Raw genomic sequence first — 24,470 nt, forward strand, 5'->3', positions numbered from 1 at the left:
GTAACCTGCCTGAGTCATCTCCCGGTAACCTATAGATCCCAGAAAAATCAGGACAAGGACACTGAAATAGATATATTTCCCAGAAATCAAAGGTCTGAAGGTAAAGGAGGCAGTCAGAAGACTCACCTGCTCTGTCTCCTAAACTCTTTTCTTTTTTTAATGTTTATTAATTTTTTTAGAGAGAGAGAGAGAGCGAGCGGGGAAGGGGCAGAGAGAGAGGTAGACACAGAATCCGAAACAGGCTCCAGACTCTGAGCTCTCAGCACAGAGCCCCACACGGGGCTCCAACCCAAAGCCAGGAACCATGAGATCATGACCTGAGCCCAGGTCAGACGCTTACCCTACTGAGCCACTCAGGCGCCCCCCTGTCTCCTAAACTCGTGAGTTCAAAATGCCTGGGAATCCACTGTTCTGCCCTCATCTGGAGCTGTAGGAGAAGACAGGATGGTACCTACTTTCCTGTTTGTGTTTAAAATTACTAATCCTCTTCAGGTCTGAGACTTCTAAGTGAGCGTCGAAATCTTTAGGCTTAAAATTAAATACCTTCTTTATTATGTTCAGGGACAGTGCTTCCAATAATCAGACCACTTCATAACTTTCTGTTAGTCTAATGTTCAGAACAAAACCACTGTCACATTTCCCAACATGTTTCCTCACTTGCTGCTTAGGCCAGCCTTGAAATCATGGATTTCCTGAGTGGTCGGGGAAGAAACCACCTAACTGTTTTTCTTACTCTGTTACCTTTTTATCTTTCCACAGTATGATTCCTGTACAAAAGGGGAAGTAGACATAGCAAACTGATAGGAAACAAAGTGTTAAAGTCACGCTCAGCGTAAGCAATTTAAAGTGAAAAACAAGTGAACCCTTGAGTTAAACGTTAACACATAATTTTATGATGATTTTCCATCCCCAAGCGTTCTCCAGTTTTCTTCAATTTTGCTTATATTTTAGTCAGTAGATGCTGGTGTAGTTTGGGATCTGCTGGAAGCTGACCCTGAGACAGAGTTTAGCATTCAGGATGTGCCCTTGGGACAAACCCCTGAGGCAGGGAGAAGGAGAGATAGGACTGGGCACGAGGGAAAAGTTAGCAGAGAAGGGGGTCCCCGCTCCACAGCCTCAGCCAACCCCACGGGGAGCCCTGGAGCTGAAAGCCGGGTCTGAGCGGTGAGCCAAACGTCTAGGGCTTTCTCCCCCCACCTCAGTGGAGTGACTTCCTGAAATCAGCTCTCTACTGCCAAAGGAGCTGACAGCTAGAGGCCGTCTGCCAACAGCACTCCCAACAGCTGGAGCAGAGTCCTTCCCTGAAGGGGCATCCGAGCAGTGCCTCTCTGTATCCACCACAGATGCAGCCATGTGATCTATCTCGTACCAATAAGTGAAGCTGATTTTAGCAAACCGTTTCTTACACATGTAGGCTTTTCTGACAACTCTCCAGAAAACTGCAAGCCTCTATCTGTGTATCCCGACCTTCGTTATTCGTATCTTTTCTTGTGCCTTAGACACTAACTGTAAAGGGACTTTACATAAAGACACTAAATATAAAGGGACTCCTTCGCTTTTCCTTCACTCATTCTTCTTTTCTCCCTTCTTTCATTCTAGAAACTGTCAGAAATCTCTCGTACCTACTATATGTTTCCCTGTTGCAGCCTTTCCTTTCTTCACACTCTTCCTATGGAAGAAAGCCTGTGACTATTATATCCAATAAAACCATTTCAGGCCCTGTTTTTCGTCATGGAAAATAATCAGTTGCGTACGCAGTGATAGTACTAATCACAAGTGGGATGGTTATCATCTTTATTATAGTCTAGATTCTGTACTGTGATTTGAACATATTAAGGTACCAACTGCTATAAAAGATCATATCTGTGCAGTTGCCATGGTAGGATTTTCATATTGCTATAGTCCCATCATTGGACTAATGCAGCCATAACCACAAAGTTTTGTTAAAGCAATAGTTCTTGGGTGCCTGGGTGGCTCAGTCTTAGGTTAAGCGTCCGACTCTTGGTTTCAGCTCAGGTCATGATCTCACCGTTTTGTGAGTTCGAGCCCCACATTGGGCCTTGTGCTGGCAGTGTGGAGCCGGCTTGAGATTCTCTCTCCTCTGTCTGCCCCTCCCCTGCTTGTGCTGTCTCTGTCTCTCTCAAATAAATAAACGTAAAAACATATATTTTTAAAAAATAAAAATAAATAGTTCTCAAAATGTGATTCATGGACCCCTAGGGATTCTCCAAGACCCTTTGAATATCTGCATGATTGAATCAATATTTGTAATAATACTAAAGCAAAATTAGTCTATTTTACTATATTAACTCTACACTGATGATGCAAAACTGCTGGTAGCTTAGCATTTATCAAGAGAGGACACAAAACTGTACTATTAAAAACAACTGTTTACTTAGAAGTATTACTCACTGCTACACAATAAAAAAAAAAAAAAAAAAAAGGAAAAGGAAAAGAACAGACAAAAGAAAGCAAAAGAGCCAATCTCACTTAAGAATATCACAATGAAGGGGCACGTGGGTGGCTCAGTAGGTTAAGCATCCAACTTCAGCTCAGGTCATCATCTCACAATTCACAAGTTCGAGCCCCAAGTGGGCTCTGTGCTGACAGCTCAGAGGCTGGAGCTGCTTCGGATTCTGTCTCCCTTTCTCTGCCCCTCCCCCACTCAAGCTGTATGTGTGTTTGTGTGTGTGTGTGTGTGTGTGTGTGTGTGTGCGCGCGCTCGCGCGCGAGTGTCTCAAAAATATTTATTTTTTTTTTTAACGTTTTTATTTATTTTTGAGACAGAGAGAGACACAGCATGAACGGGGAAGGGGCAGAGAGAGAGGGAGACACAGAATCGGAAGCAGGCTCCAGGCTCTGAGCCATCAGCCCAGAGCCCGACGCGGGGCTCGAACTCGCAGATCGCGAGATCGTGACCTGAGCTGAAGTCGGACGCTTAACCGACTGAGCCACCCAGGCGCCCCTGAGTGTCTCAAAAATAAATTAACATTAAAAAAATAAAAAATAAAAAGAATATCACAGTGAAGCCATACAAATTGTGGTTATTATGAAATCTCAACCCTTGAGTACCGGTCATTTTTTTAAACAGCTTTATTGAGATATAATTAAAATACATTAAATTATACAAACTTAAAGTACATAATCTGATGAGTTTTAACATAAGTTTACACCATGAAACAATCACCATCATCAAGAAAATGAAAATATCCGTCTTTTACCCATTGGTTATTTAAATTGTGTTATTTAGTTTCCAAATACTTGAGGATTTCCCCGATATCTTTTTGTTATTGATTTCAAACTTAATTCCATCATGGTCAGGGAACAGACTTGATATGGATGAATCTTTTAACATGTTTTGAGAATTGTTTTATAGCCCAGAATATGATCCGTCTTGGCAAATGTTCCTTCTGCACATGAAAAGAATGTGTATTCTGCTGTTATTGGGTAGAATGTTCTATAAATATCAACTAGATAAGGCAGTTGATAATGTTCTCTGAATCTTCCAATTAATAACTGGTTTTCTTCTACTTGTTCTATTGATTACTGAGGGGCTGCAGCTTAAATCTCTGAGTATAATTGTTGATTTGCCTATTTCTTTTAGTTCTATTAATTTTTATATCATGTATTTCTAAGCTTTCTTATTGAGTGCATACATATTTAGGATTGCAGTGTCCTTTTGACAAATTGAACCCTTTATCATCATGGGATGACCCTTTTTATACTTGGTAATATTCTTTGCTCTGAAATCTACTTTTTTCCTAATATTAATGTAGCCACTCCAACTTTCTTTTGATTAGTGTTAGCATGGTATATCTTTCCCCATCCTTTTTACTTTTAAACTATTTCTCTTATTTACATATAAAGTGGGTTTCTTGTAGGCAGCATATAGTAAGCGAGGTCTCACCTTTTTTAGCCAATTGGACAATCTCTGGCTTTTAAATGGGGTATTTAGATTGTGTATATTTAATGTGATTATCGATATGGTCAAATTTCAATGTACCACTATATTATTTTTTCATTTGTTCCATCTGTTCTTTGTTCATCTTTTACCACTTTTTCTGTTTATCTTGACTAACTTATTTTTTATTATTTCATTTATCTCCTTTGTTAGCTTGTCAGCATAACTTTTTAGTGGTTGTTTTGGATTCATAATATATATCTTTAACGTATTACTGTCTACCATCAAGAATTATTATATCACATAATGTACAGTATGAGAATCTTAAAATAGCATACTTCTATTTCCCTTCTTAGTCTTTGTGCTCTTGTTGTCAGATATTTTACTTCTAAATATTAACCTCACGATACACTGCAATTATCTTTGCATTAAACAATTACCTTTCAAAGAAATTGTTAAAATGAGGTTTTTAAAAGTGCTTTTCATTGACCCACATATTTGCCATTTCTGATACTCTTCCTTCCTCTGTGTAGATACATATATCCATCTGGTATCATTTCCCTTCTGCCTAAAGGATGTCCTTGAACATTTCTTGTACTGCAGTTATAGTGGCAATTTTTGTATGCTGAAAAAAAAATTTATTTTGCCTTCATTTTTGAAAGACATTTTCACTGAGTGTAGAATATTATGGTGACTTTTTCTTTTCTTTCAGTACTTTTAAGATATTGCTTCAATGTCTTCTTGCTTGCTTTGTTTCCGATGAGAAACCGTCATCCTAATCTTTGTTTTTCTGTATGTAATGTGCATCAGTCTGCCTTAAGATTTCCCCTTCATCACAAGTTTTAAGCAATTTGATTATGATATTCTTTAGTGGAATTTGTGTTCTCATGCTTGGGGTTCACAGACTTTCTTGGATCAGTGGGTTTTAAGTTTTCCTCAAATTTGGAAAATGTTTACTATTGTTTCTTCAAGTACTTTTATCTGCCTCCTCCATTGGGGACTCCAATTATACACATATTAAATTGTTTCAAGTTTTCCCACAGTTCACCAGTGATCTGACAATTTTTTTGTCTGGTTCATTTGTATATATAGTTTCTATTTCTATATCTTCAAGTCCACTTCTTTTTTTTTTTTTTTCAGTGCTTAACCTGTTATTAGTTATCCCAGACATTGCTGTTTTCCTTCTCTGGAGGTTTGATTTAGATTTTCTTTATACCATCCATGCCTCTCCTTAATGTGTTCAACCTTTCCTCTACCTTCTTGAACATATAGAACATAGTTATATTAAGACAACCGGTTTTAATATCCTTATCTGCTAATTTATCGTCTGTGTCATTTCTGTGTCTGTTTCTATTGATTGATTTTTGTCTTCATTATGGGTTGTATGTTGCTACTTCTTTGCATGCTTGGTAATTTTTTATTAGATATCAGATGCTGTGAATTTTACCTTTTTTGGCGCTGAGCATATTTGTTTTCCTTTAAATAATCTTGGTATATGAAACACAGTCGAGTTGGAAATAGTTTGATCCTTTGGAGGCTTGCTCTTAAATTTTGTTAGGCTGGAGCAGAGCAGCTCATAATCCAGGTATAATTTGGCCCCCAGCTGAAACAATACTCTCTGGGCATTTACTTTTGCCCCTTGTATGTTGGGGTTTTTCCACTTTGACTGGTGGAAACATAAAATATTCCTGACCCCATCTGTGTCCTGGGGCTTATTTTGCCTGCTCCTTTTTGTTAGCTCTTTCCTCCACCTTGAGTAGTTTCCTCACCTGCAGTTGCTGCCCTGTACTCAGGTGAAGACTTATGGAGAAACCTTAAATGATCTCTGAAGTACTCTCTCTCTCTCCTCCACTCTGTACTGCAAATTCTAGCCACTTTCCCATGTTCTCAACCCCGGTTCTTTCATCTCACAGAGACCACTTGGTTCTGTTGGGATTCCTCCTACCGACACTGCATCCTGGAAGCTCCTTAAGGTGGAAAGTGGGGAAAGCACCCAGCTCATTTCACTTCCTTTCCTTCTGCCATCACTCTTCTGTGATATTTGCTTCCCAACATTGGAACAACGTTGTTTGATTTTTGTTTTTTTCAAGATGGGATGATAAATCAAGTCTCTTTTACTCCACTTTGACTGGAAGCATAAGTTCAGAGTATGAATATTTTTCTGTTCTACATGACAAAACGGGAGGTGCAAATAAAGTACTCCTACCGCATACTGAAGGACAATTGTTGTCTCAAGGAGAAGCACTTGTACAATTGCTTGAGATGCATAGTGAACTATCTGCTTTTTCAGAAAATTCTACTTTTTCTGGTAGAATGTTAAGTTACTAATAACCTATGATTATTTAGATTTGGATATTTGGCAGACATTTGTTTAAAAATGAATAAAGTATAGGGGCACCTAGGTGGCTCAGTCAGTTGAGCATCCAACTTTGGCTTAGGTCATGATCTCATGGTTCGTGGGTTTGTGTCAGGCTCTGTGCTGACAGCTCAGAGCCTGGAGCCTGCTTCAGTTCTGTATCTCCTCTCTCCCTGGCCCTCCCCCTCTCGCTCCCTCTCTCTCTCTCTCTCTCAAAAATAAACATTTTTAAAAAATGAATAAAGTGTGCTTATGCCTTCAAGGAAACTAACTGGCAGTTTTTATCACCAATGAAAAAACTAGATCTTCCAAATAAACATTCGAATTTTGGAAAACTTGTATATGTTCCCATAAGCCTGACAGTTTCCTTATATGTGACAACTTTTCTGACCAAGTCAGTTATTTTAACAAATGTAATTTTTAAATAATACATAATTAAATTTCAACATTTGGAATATCTGTATAACTTAGTGAACCAATATTTTCCAAATGCTCAGTGCCTAATCACAGAGAGAAGATCGATTCAAAGTATAAGAGTGACTAACAGATTTTATTTATTTTAGAGTTGCTTTTACACCTTTATTTTTCATTTCAAATATAAAAATGTTAGAAATAGCATACAGTGCTCAGAATATTATATGTGTAAGAAGGATATTTTAACCTTAAATCAGTCTTACTTAACTAAGATAATCAAGATCAACAGATTTTAATGTAATGAAGTAAAAAATGTTTATTTATATGGTCTTAGATTCCACTTTGTGACTAACTTTTACAACATCACCTTCTATCATATTTTGATTGAATAACAAAGATTACCCATAATTATCTAAAGAAGCTATTACAATACTTCTTTCTTTTCCGACTACATGTCAGCATGAGGCCAAATTTTCTTCATATCCTTCAACCAAAATAACGTATTACAGCAGATTGAATGCATAAATAAATCCAGTTATTTTCTAATAGGTCAGACATTCAAGAAAATTGTTAAATATTCAAGAATGTCCATTTTTTCACAAAATTATTTTTGTTTTTAAAAACAGCAAGTTTTCCATAAAAAATGTGTTACTTAACATTCAGTGTTTTTGTTATTTTTTTTATTTTTATTTAAAAAAAAATTTTTTTAACGTTTATTCATTTTTTTGAGAGACAGAGAGAGACAAAGTATGAGCAGGGAAGGGGTAGAGAGAGAGGGAGACACAGAATCTGAAGCAGGCTCCAGGCTCTGAGCTGTCAGCAGAGAGCCCGACACGGGGCTCGAACTCACAAACTGTGAAATCATGACCTGAGCCGAAGTCGGACGCTCAACCGACTGAGCCACCCAGGCGCCCCTCGTTATTTTTAAATAACTCATGATTAAATATTTATAAAATGCCTGTTTTAATTTTCAATACAAGAGCTATTGATAGGCATAATTCACACAAGCAAAAGTTATTTTTGGTCTTCAATAATTGTTACTAAGGCACAGGAGTCCTGAGACCAAAATATTTGAGAGCTGCTGTATTTAAGCTATTTCACCTGGGAAAGATAATACATTAAGCCAATGGTTTAATGGTTTTAACTTGAGCTACATAGTGAAATCATGTAGAAAGCTTTTTTTTTTTTTTTTTTTTTAAATAATGCTTGAGTGCCACCCCCTGAAGGTTTTGATATGATTAGTCTGGTGTGTGGCCTGGGCATCAGGTCTCTTCAAAACTTCCCAAATGATTCTAGCAGGCTAAGAACCATTGCAGTAATCCCATGCTCCGAGAAATACATTACCAAAAATCATATAATCAGATTAATGATAACATTAATCATCATGTTGTGAAAGCTCTGAGGGAAATGGTAGTGAAAAGAAAAAAAAAAGAACTTGGTAAAATGGGACAATCCTAGACAAATTATGAAGTAGACAAGTTGATAATTTTTTTTTTAAATTATTTTAGAGAGAGAGAAGGCACGAGTGTGGGAGAGGGGCAAAGAGAATCTTAAAGAGGCTCCACACTCAGCACGGAGGAGCCCAATGCGGGGCTCCATCCCACAACTCTAGGATCATGACCTGAGCCGAAATCAAGAGTCAGATGTCAACCTACTGAGTCACCCACGTGCTCCTGAAGTAGACAAGTTTGGGTCCAAACCTCCCACCCTTCCCCTCACTTTTTGCCCGTGCACAAGCCTCGCGCTAAAACACCTTGCCCTTTGTTCCTTGAATAGCCACAGCGACTATAAAGACGCCCACATTATATTCCTGCCCAAATCTGCCCACCACAGCTTTTAATAATGGAATGAAAGGGGCGCCTGGGTGGCGCAGTCGGTTAAGCGTCCGACTTCAGCCAGGTCGCGATCTCGCGGTCCGTGAGTTCGAGCCCCGCGTCAGGCTCTGGGCTGATGGCTCGGAGCCTGGAGCCTGTTTCCGATTCTGTGTCTCCCTCTCTCTCTGCCCCTCCCCCGTTCATGCTCTGTCTCTCTCTGTCCCAAAAATAAATAAAAAACGTTGAAAAAAAAAAAAATTAAAAAAAAAAAATAATGGAATGAAAAATTAGAATGTTTGCTTCCTCAGTACAGAGTCAGACCTTTGCTGTTCCTCAGAAATCTCAGGAATCCAGATTTCCTGTAAATCTTCCCAGCTCCCTTCACCTTATCAGAGGTCAAGTCAAGGTGGCAATAAAAGTTAGGAAAAAAAAATCCCCTTTCCTCTGGTTTTCTGGCCCTCTCCCTTCCCAGCCGTTTAGAATAACAACTCACTCTCCTCTCAAAGAAGGGGAGGAGAACATTCCCCTTGACCCCTGATTCCTTTCACTGACACTCATCTTGCTCCCAAACAAAATTCCTCTTACTCCTTTTTTAATTTTATCCTGCTTTTTTAAATCAATTTTTCTCTGCAAGCTCTAAAAACCAAAAGCCTTTAAGATCCAAAGAAATGAATTTCCAGTAAGGAATTTTAATCTCCTCACAGAGATGAGGGCAGAGAGAATCAAAAGATGAAAAACCAAAAAAAAAGTTCATCTCTTTACTGCTCACAGAATAGACAGCTCTGATCTGCACGCCCAAATTGACTGTGGTTTCAATTAACCGATTGTTATGAAGAGTATGTGTTCATATAGTGTATGTTTGCGTATCCATTAATTTTTTTTTCTTTTTTTGCAGTTTAAGAATTAAGTAGGTGACGAGGCACCGATTTCTCGAGAATATTAATGCTACTATGTGAATGACAAAAAGCTGTTAGTGCACAAACTTATTTGCATCCAAAATTACTAGCTAAATTTTTTGATGCAAGTTAAAACTATGATCAAAGGTGTTAGGCATGTCAATGATATATTTTTAAAGATCCTCTAATTCTATATATGAGTATGATGAAAACCATTATTATTATCCTTGTTGTGAATGATAAGAAAATAAAAGCACAAGGAGGTCAAGTAACCTGCCCCCGGTGCATACAAAGCCAACTCAACTGTAGGTAGTGTACTTTTGCTGTAGTCCATAGGCTTTTCCAGTTTCAAAGGAGAAAATTTAAGTAGTTATAAAATCTAGTTTTTAATATGCTAAGGTAAGCTTGTCCTGAATGTAAACCCAGACAACTTTGAAATGATTTTATTTCCAAGTGTTAAGCAGAGTACTCATTTTGTATTGCTTTCTCTCCTTTCATCAGATGTCTAATACCATACCTATTAATTAGAAGGGGAAATGCTAATTTTTTTCTAAAAAAAAAAATGAAATACTACAATGTAAGTTAATACACTCTAAACCCAGGCACCCCTGAAGTAGACAAGTTTAGACCCAACCTCCCACCCTTCCCCTCACTTTTTGCCCGTGCACAAGCCTCACGCTAAAACACCTTGCCCTTTGTTCCTTGAATAGCCACAGAGACTACAGACGCCCACATTATGTCCCTGCCCGAATCCATCCACCCCAGCTTTTAATGATGGAACGAAAAATTAGAATGTTTGCTTCCGCGGTACAGAGTCAGACCTTTGCAAAGACTAAAGCACTGGTTATCTTTTGCTTTGGGGTCATTTATGGATTTTCTAAGGTTTTATATTCAATTTATTTATGTTCTAATGATAGGAAATTGTGAGAATTCTCTACTGATGAAGCTACACTGTCTGTAATCAGAGTTAATTGTAAGAGCACTTCTTTCAGTTTTGTAATCCGGCAGCGGTATTAATTGGGGCTGTTAATTAAGCCCTTCAAAAGAACAACAATTCCAAGAGTAATTTTCAAGTCAGAAACAAACAAACAAACAAAGAAAAATTGTTTTTCAGATTCAGGTTAGGCCCAGCGGCGTCAAATAAAGTAGGAAGAAAGGCTCTAAAATCTCTTTTTGCAGGATTCGAAAATAAAATGTTAAGAAAGCAAGTAAATATGATACAAATATACAGAAACTGGCAACAGTCATTAAACAAAAGAGTCAAGTGGACAATGCCACCATAGCTATTAATAATAATGATAGAAAGTTGCAACACGATACCATAACCCAAATTCTGCCTTAAACCACATATGTTCCTAATATATCTTCATTTTTGCTTAAATTTAGGATGAATTCATTGTTTTATTTACATATCTGAAGACATTAGCAAAGTATTTCAAGTGTTTTAATAATTTTAAAACAGCATGGACTGTGGTCATAAAAAAATCCTTTCAACCCTACGATTTACATATACAACATTGTTCAGACCGTAATAAATTAGATGAGCTAATCCACCTTCAATTTTAATGTTTGAAAACGCATTTCAAGAGAGCAGCCATTGGCACGAGGCCAAGAGTATACCTGACTTTCCCTTTAAAAGAAGCTTAAATTACGGAGCATACAGTTTTAGTAAGACTAATCCCCTTCTGTCACTCGCCAAACCTTGATTTTTTGTGTGTGTGGTTCTCACTGGGTGAAGTCCCATGCCTATTATGGGGAACGCTAACGTTTGAATTCAGAGATCTGTGAGAAAGTAGAAGAGATTGAATAATTGCCTTTCATAATACATGTGTTTAGTCTTTCAAGAAAATCGTTCCAACAGTCTAGGGTTGAATCTGTCTTACAAATTAGGAACAAGCAAAGTTGTAACTTTGGAAAGCAGGCTGGGAGGAAATTTTGCAAGCAAAGGAAGTGACCAGAGAAGAATGGTGCATCATCATTTCACTCTGAAGTAAGATGGTCTTCTTTCAACTCTCCTCTTACATTAGAGAAAAGGAACACCAATGAGAAAACAAGCTAGTGGCTGAGACAGGAACTACATGACATTCAGGCCATGCTGTACGCATAGGATACGGTAAAAATTATTACAGGGTTTTTAGAGACGAAAGATATAAAGGAAACATGGGATGGTGGCTAGGTAATAGCTTATTCCATGCATCTCTGTGTGACAGTGTTTCACATATTCACCTTTATTATATTCTGCAGCTAGTTATATAATACTATTATTTTACAGTACACACATATCTTTAGCATATGCTTTACATATGCTTTACATATGTAGAAGGCTTGATAACATAATCCTTACAAAAACAGGGACCTGGATGCATACTAAATTCTCAGTAATTCTCAGTAAAATATTGAATGTCTGAAAACAAATACCTTATGATTATTCAGAGTGGTACCTTCTAAAACATATGAGGAAATATTTGACTTGTCATAGTGCCTAAAAACACAGCCCAACCAATCACAACAGGCAATGACCTACCTTCTTTAATTATTGCCCTCTTTCCTTTAGCTTCCGTTTTTTATGTAATGAACACCATTAGTTCCCAAATGCCGGTCCCATGTTAACACTTGTCCATGACTCTCCTTAATGAGAAAATTAAGAAAAATGTTTTGTCAATAAGGTAACTGTATTTAATAGTTATTATTACATTCTTCCTTCATATTTGATGCTAAATATTTTTAAATTAATGCAACAGTTGGTGTAAGTTCCTGAGTTAGTTTTGCTCTGTTATTGTTGTTGTTTTTAACTGTGGCAAAATATACATAACATAAAATTTGCTGTCCTCACCAATTTTAAGAGTGCAGTTTAGCATTAAGTACATTCACACTGTTGTGCAACCATCACCACTATCTATCTCCAGAACTCTTGTCATCTGGCAGAACTGAATCTCTGAATCCGTTAAATAATAATTCTCCATTCGCTCCTCCCTCCAGTCCTTGGCAACCACTATTCCATTTTCCTGTCTCTATGAATTTGACTACTCTAGGTACCTCACATAAGTGGGTATTTATATTTTTGTGACTGGCTTCTTTCACTTAGTATGATGTCCTCAAGGTTCATCCATGTTGTAGCACGTGTTAGACTTCCCTTCTGTTTCGAGATCGAATAATATTCCATTACATATAACCACATTTTGCTTTTCCATTCATCTGTCATTGGTTATTCAGGTTGCTTATGCTGCTATGAACATGGGTGTACAAATATCTCTTCAAGACTTTCATTTCTTTTGTATGTATACCCAGAAGCGGAGTTGCTGGGTCATATGGTAACTCTATTTTTAATTTTTTGAGAAACTGCTATACTGTTTTCCGTAGCAGCTGCACCATTTTGTATTTCCGTCAACAGCACCTGAGGGTTCCAGTTTCTCCACATCCTTGTCAACATTTGTTATTTTCTGTTTTTTGACAGTAGCCATCCTGATGGGTGTGATGTAGTATCTCATTATGATTTCGATTTGCGTTTCCCTAATAATTAGTGATATTGCAATCTTGCCTTATTTTAATGTTTTTAGTTGGTAAAACAAGAAGTTGGCAACTCGGCAAGGCTCTCCAGTTTTTCTTGTAAATGTCTTGGTCCTTGAAATCTGAACATCTGAGAGCCATCAGTGTCCTCTCTGTCTTCTCATCTTCCATTTACCTCCTCAATTCATTACAGTACGGCTTTGGCCCCAATCTTCTCCTGCCACCTCTGTCCTCAGAGTCAACACATGATGAACTTATCATTGCCAAATAGAATGGATCTTCTTCAGTCCTATTATAATTGGTGAAAAGCATAGAACTCTGGAGTCAAACCTTAGGATCCTGTCTCCTTCGACATAGTAGGACCCCAATAAATGTAATTTCCACTCCTGGTCTTCCTGCAGGATAATTTCATCCCTTCCCATAGTTTCATTCTCCATCCTATGCACTGACTCCCAAATCTCAGGGGAGTACTAAGAGTGGGCAAAGCATACTGCAAAGAAGATAGGGATGAGTTATGTGGTCCCTGCTTTTCAGCAGCTTACAGGTGTTTGTTTGTTTGCTGAGAGACAGAAAGAGAGAAAGAGAGAGAGAGCGCACACAAGCAGGGGAGGGGCACAGGGAGAAGGAGAGAGAGAATCTCAAGCAGGTTCCAAGCCCAGCGCAGAGCCCGATGCTGGCCTTGAAATCACAACCCTGAGATCATGACCTGAGCTGAAATCAAGAGTCAGATATGGGACACCTAGGTGGCTTAGTCGGCTGAGCGTCTGACTTCAGCTCAGGTCATGATCTCACGGTTCGTGGGTTCGAGCCCCGTATCAGGCTCTGTGCTGACAGCTCAGAGCCTGGAGCCTGTTTCAGATTCTGTATCTCCCTCTCTCTGCCCCTTCCCCACTCATGCCCTGTCTCTCTCTGTCCCAAAAATAAATAAACATTGTTTAAAAAAAAAAAAGTCAGATGCTTAACCAACTGAGCCACCCAGGCACCCCAGGATCTTACAGTTTAGTGAGAGAGTTGTGTGATAAAATGTCACAGGTGCTATGGAAGCAGCATGTCTGGACCACAAGGAAAGGCATGGTGATTCCCAGTCTGTCTGAATCAGATAGGAAAGACCTCATAGATGGAGCTGGAACTGAAATAAGTTTCCAGGTGGAAACGGGGGAGACAAGTATCACATTAGCAAAAATACAGTGGGAAACTGTCAGTAGTTCACCACTGCTTGAGGTGGTAGGTATGTCAGGAATTGGGGGTAAAGCAGGAAGAGGCACATTAGGCACCATGCTAAAATGTTTGCATAATGAAGGCATTGGTTAGCTCCTGAAGGACTTTAGCCACAAGGAATCATATTCTGCATTTTAGAACTATTACTCTGGTGGCAGAGTGGAGAGTGGGCTAAAGAAAAGATTCAATCAAGGGGGGAAATGTTTTAGAAATCTCTTAGATGGCTAGTGAATCAGGTGAAAGCTAATGGAGGCCTGAGTTAAGACAGTCATAGTGAAAAAGGAGAAGAAGAATACAACACTAGAAATAGGACGGTCTGAAATTGACAGGACTTGGTCGCTAATTGGGTTTGAGAACAAGGAAAAAGAAGTCTAGGCTAACCAAGAAGTTTCTGTCTTAGATGACTAAATAGATGGTAGTACTGTGAACTAAGATTGGAAATATAGGAAGAAGAAAAGGTTTTGAGGAAAAGGTGAGTTTAGTTAGGCACACTTTGAATTTGTGATCTTTCTATGGAACATTGAGGTGGTTATATAAAGGGATCAAGGCTATGGATAAAGATTTGTAAGTCTGTGATTGAAGCCATGTGAGGCGAATACAGCAGGTGTCCTGCCAATATCCACCCCGCCCCCACCATTCCCCCACCTGTCCACTTAAGGGCTTCCAACTGCAAGCACCTGTGACTCCATTGGGAGCCTCCTGGGAGGTCCAGCCACCTCTGGGGGTCATGGGCAGTGACTGCTAACGGATATGGAGTTTCTTTTGGGGGTGATGAAAATATTCTGAAATTAGATAGTGGCAATATTGCATACCTTTGTGAGTTAACTCAGAACCACTTTAAAAAGGTGAACTTTTATAGTTTGTGAATTATATCTCAATTTTTAAATGACTGTGTGAGGACTGGTCCTATGGCTCAGCCTAACAAAACTATTTGGTCCACAACTGTGCGCCATGTTTCATACCTCTGTGCCTTTGCTCACTGTTGCTTCCACTTGGAATTTTCTTTTTTTTCCCTCATTTCCCTCCCCCATATTTTCCAATTCTACTCCTTCAAAGCTCAGCTAAAATCCTCTTTGTCCATATGTTTAGCCTTCCCAGGTCAGACATATGTCTTGTACTTCTTTGCCACCTTCTAACCTTTTATTTTGCTTCCTATTTCTTTTTTACTCTTTTCTCTGTACGATAGATTTGACATACCTTATTAATAAAGGTTAGTCCCCCAAGATCAGTAACTGTTTCACCTATAGGTCCTGTCTAATGCCTTGCACATGGCAGCCTCTCAAAAAATGTTTATTGAATAGAGGCACCTGGGTGGCTCAGTCGGTTGAGCGACCGACTTCGGCTCAGGTCATGATCTCACGGTCTGTGGGTTATAGCCCTGCATGGGGCTCTGTGCTGACAGCTCCGAGCCTGGAGCCTGCTTTGGATTCTGTGTCTCCCTCTCTCTCTGCCCCTGCGCTGCTCTCTCTCTCTCTCAAAAATAAATGTTAAAAAAATGTTTATTGAATCAATATATCAAGGACTGTAAAGTCTTTTTTTTTATTTAAAAAAATTTTTTTTAACGTTTATTTATTTTTGAGACAGAGAGAGACAGAGCATGAACAGGGTAGGGTCAGAGAGAGGGAGACACAGAATCTGAAACAGGCTCCAGGCTCTGAGCTGTCAGCACAGAGCCCAATGCTGGGCTCGAACTCACAGACCACGAAATCATGACCTGAGCCAAAGTCGGCTGCTTAACCGACTGAGCCACCCGGGCACCCCAAGGACTGTAAAGTCTTAAGGGGGAGCTAGGAAAAAAGGCATGTAAGTCAAATTAACCTCAACTAGACTTCAGCTGCACACTTCATCATCATTTAAGGAACTACGAGTTTAAAGTCTAGGGTTATATAGTCAGAATTCTTTCTGGAGGTATCTGAGATTGTGAAATTTGAGATATATGATCAGAGTACAAATTATAGTAAAATGTTCATCTCAGTAGAGTCTGATTAACTTTATTAAAAACAAAACCAGGGGGCCTGAGTGGCCCAGTCAGTTAAGCATCCGACTTGGGCTTGGGTCATGATCTCCTGGTTCGTGAGTTCAAACCCCACATCAGGCTCTCTGCCTTCAGCACAGAACCTGCTTCAAATTGTCTGTCTCCCCTCTCTCTGCCCCACCCCTGTTCTTTCTCTTTCTCTCTCAAAATAAATAAGCTTAAATAAATAAATAAATAAATAAATAAAACAAAACCAACAAACAAAACCATGTAGTGATTTTATCCTGGACGGGACACCTGAAGCTATTAGTGGAGAAAGTGATGGTTTCTGGTCAACTGAGCACCAGTGCAGTAGGATATTCCCTTGATGAAGTGAAAAGGACTTTACTCCATGGTCACAGGGATTCCTGTGTCATTTAAACTCTTCGCTATTATTTTAAATTTCCCTTCACAGACTCAAGCTTATTAACTTTTCCCCTCTGTGCTTCCAGGAGGAGCTGTGGCACTCTGAAAAGCTCCACCTCTTAAATGTAATAGCTAACATTTATTGAGCATTCACTGTGTGAATTCTTAAAAGCGTCTTCCATTTGTTATGTCATTTAGGTCTTGCACAGCTCATGGGATAAGGACCGTTATCATCCAAGTTAACTGAGGCTGAGAAGGAAGCTCACTGATGTTGGCATGCCCATGACCGCAAAGCCGTTCAGTGGCAGAACCGTGATGCGTACCTGGGCAGACTACCTCCGATGCTCATTGCATGTGTGGTACACTCAAGGCATCTCTTCATTCTCACGACCCCATGGTGTACATAATTATCTCCCCTCATTTCACAGGTAAGAACACCAATTCTTAGTGAGATTGAGCGGCATGCACCCGTGGCATGGCAGGGACTAGGTTGGATTCTGTCTTCTAAGTCCCATCCCAACCCTCTTCTAACTGGCTCTTTAGGGCTGGTGCGGTTTCCAGACTGTGAGTGAGGGAGCCCACTTGTCTAATTCCTTTGCTCTGACCAGTGTTGGTACAAGAGTTAATTTTAATACTGGCTCCTTATCCAGGTCTGTAGCACTTGTGTTCTCTTTCTCAGTTGACTTTCAAGATATATTATGGCCAGTTTACAGTATTTCAAAAGCAAGATTTATAGTGAATATTTAATTAAAATGAAATCCAAAGGCACATTTATGCATTATTTTGTCCTTGGAGAAACGTATTTTACAACCACAAAGATAAACAGGAATTACTGGGGATGAGCAAGGTAATTGGTTTTTGATTACAAATTACCTGACTATTAAATTTTAGGGACACCATATGAAATCCTGGGTGGAGTATATGCAGTAGCTTCTCCTTATAGTTACTTGGTTTTTCTAATCCTCCTTTTAGTTGGACAATCCTTTCGCGATTCTTTGCTTATATACTATGTTCTACATATATTTGTAGATACAAACATGAATATATTTGCAGTTTATTTCTACAAATATATTAGAACATAGTATGTAATCAAACAGTAAATTATATAAAGTTAAATATAAGTGCATATAAAGAAAAGGGAGGTGTTATGTGTAATATACAGAGAAAGTGATATAAAAATGGATGAATGTGACTGGCCCAGAGCTGATGTTCAATAAATGATAAATATTACTCGCCTTTATATCCATGATCTTCTACAAGTTCAGTAGGGGGAAAGACACATTCCTATGAAGGGGGAATCCAGGTAGATCTGATATATACTCAGTTAAAGAAATTGTAGTTTCTGTCAAGCAAAAAATTGCAGCTACAAAGATAGTCTTATGCTAGAATGCATTGTTGAAAGATTCATCTAAAGTGGAGGAGACAATTTAGTTTTTAAAAAGAGAAGCAGAACAGTGGAAATGAAATGAATTCTCTCTCTCTCTCTCTCTCTCTCTCTCACACACACACACACACACACACACACACATCCTTAAATCTCTATATAATACCAGGTTGATTCGTTTAGAAAAGTTACTTCTAGGAAGAGTAACTTCTGTCCCTTTAAGGACCACGAGAGAACATGGAAGTCACTAGTGACATGGGAATGGCTGTAAACTGCTCCAATGAGGTCCTGGGAATCTTGCTGAGAGAGAGTATTTGGGGCTGGACTAAAACGTCTGTTGGGAAGTGGAAGGAAGAAAAAGGCAAAGTTAGGTAAGAGTGTTCTTTAAAAAGAATGTAAACTTGAGTGGAGTTACTTTCAATTTTAAAATAAAACAAGAGCAGAAAATAAGTCTAAATATAAAATATTAGATCGAATTAGGTAGATACTACTGGATATGGGATATGGGACATTTAGCAGCTTCCAATTCCTGAGAATGTTTCAGAAAGGTCTTTTCTAAAAAACAGCTTCAGAGTACATTAGAATTATACACAAGCTTACTTGTCCCATCTTTAATATAATTTTTTTTTTAAATTCCCATTTCTTAAGTTTAAATACAGGGACATCGATTAAGATTGACAATTTAGGGTAAAAAGAAAGGACCCACTTAACTTTCTTTTCTTTCTATTCTCAAAAGCTGCTTGGGAGCGTCGCCTGAGGATGGATGGATTGTTGACAGTAGCCTATCTAGCTTGTTACAAGATATTTTACTTAAGTATTTTTGAGACAAAATCTTGAGAGAAGGAGAACTAGGTCGTTTCTGGGACAACTGTCGGCTGCTCAGGGTTTTCTCTCACATTAAAGTTGTAATTTACCACATAGTGTATTTTCCCTCTAGATCCTCATCCCGACACCCACCCCTCCCTCTGCCCCTCCCCAAGCATTGTCACTCTCTTTCCCCTGGGGGTGGAAGCCGAGGTTTGTGATGCTTGACTGCACTTCACTTTGATGGTAGGGGACCCCGTGGAGTTCCATGATGGACAGAGAGGAAACACAAAACACATGCAAAGTAGCCACTTCGATTTACTCTGTTTAGATGGAGGGCTCTTGATGTTTCTGCCTCCGGGGCGGGATGTCCGGGGCCCCGGCGCCAGGCGGCCACCTGGAAGGCAGGCCCGAGGGAGGGAAAGGCGGGGAGCAGGGAGAAGAGCTCTCAGGGGGGTAGCTGTTCTCTGCTGTGGACCTCTTGCAAGCCTCCCGCCCAAGTTGCCACCTCTTGGTTCCTTGCCCCGGTCGCCTCCGTCAGAGCGGACGACAAAAGAGCAAGAGGCAATGATGGGTATCAAGCGCCGTGTGTAACTGGTTCAAATACCCGGTGGCGCCCCGCTGCCGCGCGCCCACGGAGACACAGGGATCCCCGAGGGCGCAGGGCCAGCCCGAAAGGACCCAGCGCTCGCGCTGCCCCTGCACCGCGCGCAGGCATAGCGTGACTGACATCCCCGCGCGGAAACTACAGCTCCCGGCAGGCCCCGCGCCGGCCGCGCGCCCCCGCCCCGCACGCCCCCGCCCCCCGCCCCCGGGCCTCAGGACGGGACAGGGAGGAGGGCGGGAGGGAGAGGGAGGAAGGGGCGCCAGCGGCGGGCGGGATCGTGCGAGGCGCGTGAAGCCTCGCTGGCGCCTCGTCCGGGACCCAGACGCTGGCGGCCGTGGAGTTTCTCACGACCGGCGGAGCTCTCCCTCTGTAAGTCGTCGCCTCGGGGAGCGCGGATCAGACACCGAAAAAGTTAGCGCCGCGGCGGCCGCCGCTTTGTTCTCGCGGCCCGTCGGGTGAGGCGGCGGCGGCGGCCCCTCCCCCACCCGCACGCGGCGGCGGCGGGACTCCGGGCCCCGCGCGGGGCTGGGCGGCGACCGCCCGGGGCCAGGCGGGAAGTTGGCGGAGCGCTGGGCGGGAGGCGCGGGCGGGGGTGGGGGTGGGGGCGCCGCGGCGGGCCGGGGGCGCCGGCGCGGCCGCCAGATGGGGCCAAGTTCCGGCGTGGGCGCGGAGGCCAACTTGGGTCCGCGCTCTGCGGGCGACCACCGCGCGTGCGGCCGCCTCGGGAGCGGTCTGTTTCGGGGTCCCTCCAGCTGGCTCCCGACGCCGGACCCGCGACAGTCAAGCTGCCGAATTTGGGATGAGCCTTTTTTTCTTTTTCATTTCATCACTTCGAGTTGCAGCCGTCTCAGAGCGGGGAGTAAATGGTGCTTAGAGCATGGGAGCCCCCACCCCAGTTTCCTGACTGTGCTTAGTTTTGCAAGTTGCAGCCTTGCTCGGAGTTGTTCTTAACCCCGGGAGGTTTTTCTTGAGATGAAACGCTGAGGAGTGCGACTGTTTCTTTGAGCAGCAACCATAACCGCGTACTACTCGATTGCCTGTTGGATGTTTTATTTGAAGTCATCGCAGGCAGAAGCATAGGCCTTGCCGACTGCAGGCACGAATATAAATTCCAGGGACAGGCGTAAAACCTGCAGACTTTTCCATACACAGATTGATGGCTTGGACATAACTGTCTCTTCGACCACACCCATCCCCACAGGAAATAAGATATCGGTGTCATCTTTGATTAGGAAGAATAAGTTCCACCCTGAACTACAATTTTGTACTACCCAGCCTTCATAAGCTGTAGCCGCAAATGAAACAAAAAGTTTTCGAATGCCTTAATCTGTACCCTAGAAAATGCTATATTGTGTTACTCTTACAACTGCTTCTACTTAGTACTTAACGCTGCAGTTCTTTCCTACGTTTTTAGCGACTATGATTTTGCTTAGATCAAGCTTACTTACTTACCAACTTCTCATGCCTTGAAGGCTGGGAATACCTCTGGATTTGCTGCCGAAGACGTCCATATAAAGTACCCCGATCTAGGTCTAGACTAGTTTAATTTTATCAAGGAACCTTTTCTTCCTCCCCTGTTAGGATCTGAATTGAGAGCAAGCATGAAATTCAGCTAAAAAAAAAGTTACAAGTTTTAGTAAAAGTATTTTAAACATGTCACTTAAAGCCTTCACCTTACGTTTTGCTTTTTAGCAGTTAATATACATGTGGTAGACCTGATCAGATGAGTTTGGAGTATTTGACAAGCCAGTTTCCATACAATAATTTGGTGGCTAGCATTTCACTTTTTAGGATGATTCACATTCAAGATATCTGGAGTAGTTTTTTAAGCATCTCAGATAGTAGTGAGTCTTTTAGATATACAAATTTTATAAGCTTTCAGTGTCATCAGACGACCCCTTTAAAAGAGAAATTTCTCTTGTGGGTTGTTTTTAATTTAACACTGGCATATGCAAAAAAAAAAAAAGGCTTTAATAAATCAAGTTTTGGGACAGTAAATTTAAAAAATTAAATTAGAATTGAAAAAACCTCATAGAGAAAAAACGAACTGATCATTTAAATGCACTTTTAAGGGACATTTTCTCATTTAAAAAAAGACATTTTAAAAGTGATGAAAATATTACCATATTGAAGTGAATTGCTCATTTTTAAAAGAAATTACTCTTACAGGCCTGGATATATGAGGAAATTATTTGCTAGTACAGATTTTAACTTGATTTAATAATCGTTCTTATGGTTCACAATTTTCTGTTAGTACTTTGAGTCTCTGATTATGTAATTTAAATTGAACTTGTATGTGCCCTCTTTGGAGCAGTTGTCCTGTTCGTCAAAAAATTTGAGATGATACACTTAGGAAATGTTTTTGTTTTAATTTCATTGCAGAAAAGTTTTCTCCACTTGTGTGGTTAGTTTACAGTGACATTGTGTGAGAAATTGCTCATTGGCTGTTAGCCAGTCAGATTTCTCAGATACCACTGGGGCGAAGAGAGGCGATGAAGGCCCATCAAGCCCAGCATAGATTCCTACAGCACTGCCAGATTGGCAGTCTGTAATCTTATTACCGGATAAACTTTTCAGTGGCTGAGCAGAGAGCAGACATAGTATGCTCTCTGTCCTCTCTCTGAGAGTAGAAGGACTGAGATTCAAATGTCACTGATCCAGATAAACAGAATTTTAGCAGCAACAATTTAGTTGAATGCTGATCTCTTAGGAAAAGTATTATATTAACCTAAGGTAATAGTTTTTGAAATTGTATTTGCTGCAAACTGTGATTTTAAAAAACCGAAAAGTTATTTGACTTTAATGCGATATACAGTATAAAAGCAACACTAGGATCATTAAGCCAGATCAAGCCTGTTATTAAAGCAAAATGACCTCAGGACACTGGTCAGTATTGCACTGAAAAAGGGCACATGCTTTTTTACGTGCTAAAAGAATACGTCTACATATTAGCAGGAGGGAAAAAAAAATAGCATTCCTAGCACACAAAACTAAATTGAACAAGGACAACCCATTACTAGTAGGAGTCATGGTAAATATTACGCTGTTCTGAATAAGAAAAGCATTTTACCTCTTCACTTTAGCCCTGGTTACAAAAAGGACACTGGCTACACTAAATAATGAGCTTCCTTTTGAAGTACTGTATGTAAGAATTGGATTTGTTTTGTCTTCCTGGAATCCTCCCTTCTCTGCTTCCCTGACTCCTACTTATCCTTTAGGTCTTAGCTTAAGCACTACTTCCTTAAAGTCACCTTGCCTGAGACCCCAGTTAAAATTAGGTCCTTTTGGTATACTCGGTCATTTCACTTTCCATAATTTGTAGTTCCCTTGCTGTTTATGTGAATGGTGTTTGTTTAATGTGTGTGCCCCACATCACACTGTAAGCTCCAGAAAGAACAGTAGCCATATCTGTATTGGTTACTGCTATATAAGCGCAGCGACTGTAGTAACAGTCTGGCAAATAATAGGCACTCAGTAAATATTTGTTGAATGAAAATGCTGTTGTTAGAGCTTGTAATTAGAGGCTTTGCCAAGATATGAGATATGTACGTTCAGGGGGGAGGTAAGGGAGTGGGAGAGAAAGGTAGATCAACTTGTGATGTTACTACGAAGTCCTAGGCCTTTGTTTTACCTTGTCTGTAGTAATATGGCAGGTTGGGCTCACGATTCCTTTCATATTTCATCTTTTGATTCCATTCCGCAGTGGTGATGGATCCTGTAAGCTCATTTGAATGGGATATGCGACAAATTAACTCCCCCCAAAGAATATTTGAGATGTTCCAAGTAAACGTATTAGAAATGCTTGCCAATCCATAGCTGTTAGAAGTAAAGATATCTAATTGATACATAGCTTATAAATTAGTAATTGTCTTTTGTCTCCGTTTTCTAATTGAAACATAAAGACAAAGTAAATTACACTTCTTGGATTTTTTTGATGTTTAGTGTTAATATTTTGAATCCTACGTCTTGCATCTTACAGAGAAAATCAGGGTTCCATAAAATAAAAGGAGAGAGAAAACAGTTGGGATGAATGGGCAGAAGCTTAAAGACAGCTCACTTAGTTTCTTCTATTTGTTTTCATGCTGAAACTGTAAAAAATATTTTTATACAAAACTATAACATTTATATAGTTTATTAAGTTATCAATAGTTCTGATAAATTGGTTGATTGTATTACTAGACAGTTATAATAAAATGGAAATTTAGTGGGAAGACATCCATTGAAAATAAATTATTATTGAACACAGCAGTATCTTGTATTTTGAAGTATTTGACCTGAATACAGTATTATTGGTAGATATTTTGCTACCTTTTTCATGACAGTTGTTCAGCTTTTGAAACTACTTGTAAGTGACTGACTACTTCAGGAGAAAACCTGGTGGGTAGTTAGGCTGTTGGAGGTGGAATGCAACAGAAAGAACACGGGCTTTGGAGTCTGGCAAACTTTTGTTTGAATCCCAGTTCTATCTCACATTAGCTGTGTAGTTGTGAGCAAGCAACTATAAACTTTGGTTCCTTTTCAGTAAAACAGAGTGGAACAAATCTAGAGTGGTCTTGAGAATGTAATGAAGTATCATATATCAATTGCTGCGGTTAGCATAAAGTAGGACCTTCCTTCTTAATTTCCTCATGGAATCACTGTAAAAATCGTTAAAACTTACTGAGCACTGAACTGTAAGCCGGGTACTGTTGAAAGTACTTTACATGCAGTAGCTCCGTGCTCTTGACCTCCTGTGAGGTAAGCAAGTAGTGCGGTTATCTTCATTTTACTTCTCTGCCGATTATTCTCTTAACACCTTTTCAAATGTTTGAACACCATTATTCTGTTTGGCTTTGTTAAGCATGTATTTGTCCCATGACATTGTTTTCACCTTTATCTAGATGCATGCTGTTACTACTATTTTTTAATCAATATGGCTCTTAAAAATGTGGACTGTAGAAATGAATACAGTGGTAAGGTAGGCTGACTGGCAACAGAGTTTACAGGTTGGTGCTGATGTGTTCTCAGTGTCCTGGGGGGTTAGATTTGCATTAGTTCTTTTAGTTACAGATTAGCAGCTCTCGTTAAACTCTTAGGTGGCTGACTCCCCTTCTGAATACCTTCTAAATCAGCACTTCTCCATTTCTTCTCCATTAACTTTTTGAAACCAAATGTAAAGCTTTACACTCACTGTTGTTACATTTCACTTT

General features: G+C 40.1%; 1 protein-coding gene across 2 annotated transcripts in view; it reads left to right on the forward strand.

The window, feature by feature from the left end:
* Positions 1-19,521: 19,521 nt before the first annotated feature.
* Positions 19,522-24,470, forward strand: part of PRKD3 (protein kinase D3) — an 87,200-nt gene continuing 82,251 nt past the window's right edge. Inside the window, exon 1 of one of the 2 annotated variants that reach the window (XM_042933235.1) lies at positions 19,522-19,650. The gene's annotated coding sequence lies outside the window, so the exon portion shown is untranslated. The remainder of the gene's footprint in view (positions 19,651-24,470) is intronic. The other variant, XM_042933234.1, reaches the window with a different exon arrangement.

Source organism: Panthera leo, chromosome A3, assembly GCF_018350215.1.
Source record: "Panthera leo isolate Ple1 chromosome A3, P.leo_Ple1_pat1.1, whole genome shotgun sequence".
Classification (NCBI taxonomy): Eukaryota; Metazoa; Chordata; class Mammalia; order Carnivora; family Felidae; genus Panthera; species Panthera leo.